Source organism: Cynara cardunculus (assembly GCF_001531365.2).
Source record: "Cynara cardunculus var. scolymus isolate 2C chromosome LG 2, CcrdV1, whole genome shotgun sequence".
NCBI lineage: Eukaryota > Viridiplantae > Streptophyta > Magnoliopsida > Asterales > Asteraceae > Cynara > Cynara cardunculus.
The window spans coordinates 70378855-70386034 of record NC_037529.1 but is presented as its reverse complement, the minus strand read 5'-3'; positions in this window follow the sequence as shown (position 1 = coordinate 70386034).

Here is a 7180-nt window from a genome sequence, read left to right as displayed (position 1 = left end):
TATATATATATATATATATATATATATATATAGGGGCTCATTCAAGGAAGAACTGATTAGTTTGTGATAACCGTAAGATCCAATCTCAACCACAAATCAATTATAAATTAGGAAATTTATAATTTTGGTTTGAATTAAAATTTTAAAGCAATGACATTTTAGGTATTTTCTCTCCTCTCTCCCTCTTCTCTTTTCGTCCTCCGGTGATACCACTGTGATACCTAAAAATATTGATTCTGTTAAACAAAATATACATTGTGATACCCAAGCATATATAAGAAGCATTGTGATACCACTGTGTTACATCTCCGATCGACCACACAAACGACCTCAGTGTGATACCCAAGCACATATATGATGCATTGTGATACCATTGTGGTATCACCAGAGGACGGTGGCCAAAGGACGGGGGACGGAGAGAGGAGAGATGAGAGTTTTAAAATAACTAAAATGTCCTTGCATTAAAATTTTAATTCAAATTTACCAAAATTATAAATTTCGTAATTTATTTATTGATTTGTGGTTGAGATTAGATCTCACAGTTACCACAAACTAATTAGTTCTCATTTGATTTTATATATATATATATATATATATATATATTAAATGAAAGATTATCTTACTTTTAAATTACAATAATTGTTTTTGAAAATACACGTCTAAAACAAACTATTTTGTAAAAATTAATTAAATATAAATAATCCTTTCATTCCGCTCGTTTTTGGTGTTTTGTAACTTTTTCTCTATAAAGATAAAAAAAAGATACTAAAAATAGTAAACAATAAAATTAGTACTTTGCTCTCTTTATTCCCTCGGCATTTTATTCGTTTCACATGGTTGAGATAAAATTTGTATATTATATGGTCAATATTCATATGTTTATTTGAGAACGTGGAGAATTGATCATTAATATTTTATCTGTTTAAGATTTATAGTTTTAATTGTGAAACAAGAGATAATTCATCCATTAATGCAGAAGATAGATGGATAGTTTCTTAACTTTTACAAATAAACGCCAAAACAAAAGCATATGTAACCCGTGTGATTCACATATAAATTATGTGTTCATATATGGACCCATGTAATTCAAATATGAACTATTTAACTAAATCACATATTAACTAATTAACGCATTCACATATGAACCTGTGTGTGATTCACGTATGAATTATTTTCATTTCAGCATTTCGTTTGCTTGGGTTTGATTGTGTCGTAGCTCTATAATTTGGATTAGATTTATCGTTGTATGAACTGCATTGTTGACATTGACCCTAAAAAAGAAACCGTATGTACAACTAGGTTGTGAGCCAACCATCGCACTATAAAAAAGAATCAAAACCACCGGTGATTAATGAAAGTCCTTGTCGGTTCTCTATGAAATACTCGTTTGGCCGAGGGCTTCCAAACATATATAATTGATTTACATATGAACTAATTAACGGATTCACATATGAACTATGAGTTCACATATGCACTTGTTTGTCGTCTATTTAAAAAAGTTACAAAATTTCCCTTCTATTATACACACACACACACACACACACACACACACACACATATATATATATATATATAGAGAGAGAGAGAGAGAGGGAGGGAAGATAAAATGTTAACCATCATTTTTGTGTTAACTTTGAAAACCCTCTCAACCAATCAAATTTCATTATTCTTATAGGTTTATTCTTGTTCATTTTACCCTTACAAGGGGAATTCATTTGTAACCCCCAAACAATTAATGGGGAGTTACAAACAATCAAATCCCAAAAAATATGCATTCATATTATTTAAAAAAAATTACTATTGATCTTTCATGTTCATTCTTGTATGAATTCCTAAATCGCATAATAAACATAGTAGTAACGATTTTTGGTATTGATCAATTTGAACACAAATGAACCGTGAACACAATTTGAACACAAATGAACCGTGAACACAATTTGATCAAATTAACAAATTAACACAAATTAACAAATGTTACCTTAATTTTGTGGAACGTCTATGTATGTGAATATATGGGCCAAAAATTGCACATATCTTGTTCATTTGTGTTCATATCGTGTTCACAGTTCATTTGTGTTCAAATTGTGTTCACGGTTGTTCATTTTTGTTTAAATTGTGTTCACGGTTCATTTTTGTTCAAATTGATCAATACCGAAAATTGTTACTACCATTTTTCTTTTGCGATTTAGAAATTCATACAAGAATGAACATGGAAGATCAATAGTAAAAAAATAATAATAATATGAATGCATATTTTTTGGGATTTGATTGTTTGTAACTCCTCATTAATTGTTTGGGGGTTACAAATGAATTCAATTTATTATAATACCCTTGATAATTGTATTTTTTCTTCCCAAAATGCCCCTTTCATCATTGTTCACTATGCCTCGTTAAAATTCAAATTTTAAAATTTAATTTTTTTTATTGATTAATCTTAACCGTTGAATATAGATTTGGATGGTCAAAATCAGTTAATAAGGTTAACACAAAAATGATGGTTAGCATTTAATCTTGGCCCTATATATATATATATATATGTGTATGTATGTATGTATGTATGTATGTATGTATGTATGTATGTATGTATGTATGTATGTATGTTAAGAGTTGTAATTTTGTACCAAACTAAACCAATCAATATGTTTATCATGTATACAAAATTGGTTGGTACATTTATTGGAAGCTGCGTATTATGGTAGTATTATAATACCAACTTATTTAATTATTTATTAGTTTTTGAATTTTTTATACATTGATATTAAACTTCATGACTTTAATTATTTTGTTTGATCATTTGAATGTTTGCAAGTATTACTGTATGTAATTAAAAACTCTTAAACATCACATCTGGTACCTAAAAGATAAAAACTCAATTAGTCACTCAAAATTTGAACATAATAGCAGCTTTTCATGTATGTAATTTGAAGCTGGTACAAAATTGTTACCAACATGTATCAACCGAAAAAGTTGGTACCAAATACAGTTGGTTAGTAAATTATGTAAGATTTTGTGTACCAATTATAACTAGTAGTACACGTTAGTGAAGAAAAAAACTTGATACATACCAATTCTACCCTTAATATATACACAACTTCTATTAGAAGCCTTATTTTTATTATAAAAAAGGGAAACCATCGAGAACACATCACATATCTATATTCATCGATGAATATGGACATAACATATATCATGAATGATAGTATTCATGATGAATATTGTAAAAAATTAACATTATAAATATAAACATGCTACATGTTCCCAATATTCACCGGTTGTCAATGAATACAATAAATATATATATATATATATATATATATGCTTGGGATCACGTGAGACCAGGTTGTTTTGTGAGATACGTGAGAACTTTTTTACACTTGAAACTTCACAGCAAAACGTTGTGAATGTAACATTTACAATGTTTTTCCTGTGAAGGTTCGGCTTCTTTTTACCTTCACAATGTTTTGCTGTGAAGTTTCAAATGTAAAAAAGTTGTCTCACGAAAAAAGTTACCTTCACAATTTATTTGTAATGTTGAATTTTAAGTAATATGCATCAATAAATAGCACTTCATGCATAAAAAATAGTTTTTAAGAGTATTTGTCAAATACTTTATAATATAGTATAAATATAAATAATTTGGATGACGTATTTATACGAATATTTGTTTATAAAAAATGGTTTATTTTTATATAATTATTTTGAGTTGGTGATTTAATTAGAACAACAACTTTGTCGTTACCTTTTAACAACAATGGTTTATCATGCCTTTTTAGGAGTATGGTGTGCTACATACTCCATAAAATATTTAATTAAAATCTCTAAATTGGCATTTATCGTGCCTTTATATTTTCAACCTTTTTATTTATTAAATAAATATTTAAATATTAAATTACAACTATATAACATTTGATCTAATAACTATACATGTCATTTTTTAAATACACAAATAACAAATGGTCATGTATGGTTATAAAACATATTTATTATTATTTAAATATTTTAAATTGATAAAAAAATATTAATGATTTATAAATATTGAATTGAATGAGTTTTGTTTAATTTTATAACTTTAAAAGATGTAGTGGTTGATGATACGTGTTTGTTTTTGCTTTGATTTGTTTATCGTTTTTAATGACGTGAAGGGCATTTTAGTCATTTTAAAAAGTAACTTATAAAACGTTAAAGAAGTGGAAAAGATTGGAGGTATAGAAAGAATCTTGGAATGGCTAGAAATCAAGAAAGTTACGAGCGATAAAACTGTTGAATCTGCTTACGTCATCATTCATTTATGGAGTCTCTTCCACTATATCGATTATCAAGTGCAAAGACATAGCCTAAAACGTCACATAAGTATCTGGTATCGTGCCTGGCTCATAGGTTTGGTTAACCATGTAAAGGTCATTTGAATAGCTCAAAGTTAACTACTCCGATCTAGTCAAGGTTTGGATCGTCGACCCATTTTTTTAATCGAGTGGATAGTCGATTTATCAGTATTATGTGCAACCTCATGCACAATCCCTATCATAGGTTGTTATTTCACAACCTAGACGAGGGTGAGTAGGTTGGTTACATTATTTTTCAATTATTGACGGTTATTATAATGTAATACACGAAATATGTTATTCTAACAAATACAAAAAATATAATGTTTGTGAAATGACACGAGATTTAGAGTGGTCCAGACCCCTTATCCTAGTTTGCTTTCCTTGAAACCTATCTCGAGAGACGATTCACTAAAATCGTTGTGATTCTTAATACGGCAAACACAAAGATATGATATAGGGTACCGCTCACATTTCACTCAAGTTGATATTTTATATCAACATCGTAAAACAATGTCTTTGCAATATAAGAGAATCTCCAATAGATTTCCAAAATTTCTATGAATGAAAAATATTAAAAGCTCTCAAAATAAATTACATTAAATCTCAACAACTTTTTTTATTTTATAGATTACGACATTAATTGTATTATTAAAATATTTGCTACATTTAATAAAAGGCAAATTGCATGAAAAAAATAATGTAATTTAACTTGATTTTTATTTTGCGTAACGTACTTTTAAAACTTTCATTTTGGTACCTAAGATGTAAAGTTTTGAACATTTAAGTACCCGGGTAACCGGTTGAAGACTAATTTTAGATTTAAAAAAATATATGTCACTAACCACGTCAGCAAATAATACTAAATTGGATACCACATCATTCGCCACATCAGCATGATAATTGGTTAATGCTTTAACCGGTTACCCGAGTAAGTAAATGCTTAAAACTTTACATATTATGTACCAAAATGAAAGTTTTGAAAATATGATACCCAAAATAAGAATCAAATTAAAGTATGTTACTTTTTCATACAATTTGCTCTTTAGTAAAATATTATTTTCTCTCTACCAAACATTTAATTTCAGTTCATTTTATGGGTAATAATAATAATAATTGTTTCTCTTTCATTAGCAATCAATTTTAAAGAATTCTTTAAATTTAAAAACATTTATCCTAGAAAGAGTTTTTAGGAATATTTTGTAGCATAAATTCAACCAAAAATTACTAAAATCATCATTTCTCCGTGTTATTTGTATGTGTAATATATTTATGAGTCGGCAAAAACGTATTTTTTTTCTTTTATGGAACACTTTCGCAACCTAAAATGTTTTACTTATTATTTTTCTTATTCAAAGCGTTGCCACTTAACGCACGCCCACGAGTTTTTAACACGTGAAATTTGTACTTGCATTTAAACTCCAACAGTATAATCGAATATTAAACACTACTATCATATCCTTCAAACTGTTTATATGGAAAACTCATTCGACAGTTTCTTTGACAACAACGCCTCCACTAAACACTGTTTATCGAACAAATTCCCTAAATAAGATGCTTCGAGTGCTCGTTCAATAACACACAATTCAACGATTTCGATAATCACTGTTATTCCGAATTTTGGACCAACCTTATTAGGCCCTTTTTGAGGCAACAATTACCGGTTTTCGCCATTGTAGCACATCCATCACCTCCCCAGCCGGATAGATACAATCTAAGCCATAGTAATATAGCATCGACAAACTCATGACTCCATAAAAACGGTATCAGAATTTGCAAGAAGTCGGTCGTTTAAGGTAAAGAAATTACATGATGCAATTGTTTGATGAACCGAATTAATCTAACAACAAAGCAACGGTTTGCATCGATAGACCATAAAATTATCAAGGTTAAGACTAGGGTTAGGGTACGAGTTGGGACCATTTTTGTTTTGTTTTGTTATTATCAGTATCATAGGGGTTTAATCATGTGAAGTTGAGAACCGTGAGAATCAATCTTAATGATTAATTGAATTTAATTTGTGGTTACAAAAGACGATGACATTTTTGTAATACTTTTTGAAATTTGAAACTAATTATTAGATAAACTACAAGTTGAAAGGGGCATTATGGGCATTTGACATCCAATCTATAGTCAACAATAACGGCTATCAAAATGATATTAATTACAATAAAATTTTAAATTACAAATGTATTAATTACGATAAATTTTTTATTAAAATTTTTATATAAAAACAAAACAAGCGATTTATCTTCTTTTATTTGATACGAATATCATTATTTTTTTACATTTATTTAATAATTGCAATTTTTTACATGAAACAATAAAAGTGAATTAACTCGTATGTTATTTCACCGTGAAATAACACTTTAGTATTTTACATTACATTTCACATCATTTTTTGTTTCTTTTCATATGATGAAACAGCACTACATTGTTTCACCACGTGAAACGACATTATATTGTTCACCATGTGAAACATTGTGTTGTTTCACAATATGAAACAATATTTTTGGTATTTTACATCTCATTTTACATCAACTTTTGATTTGTTTTTAAATCGTGAAACAACACTACATTGTTTAACATTAACGACATTATATTGTTTCACAACATGAAATAACGCTTTAGATTTCACTTTCACATCAACTTTGTTTTATTTTTACATTATCAAAAAACACTAATTATGTTTCACGTTAGTGGTTTTGTATTATTTAATTGCGTGAAAATAAAACTTTAATGCTTACGGATGATGTTTTGATGACATTTTTTTATATTTAGTATACTTTGTTTTCTCATACGATATTTTTATTATTTAAAATAGTCAAATATATATATATATATATATATATATATAT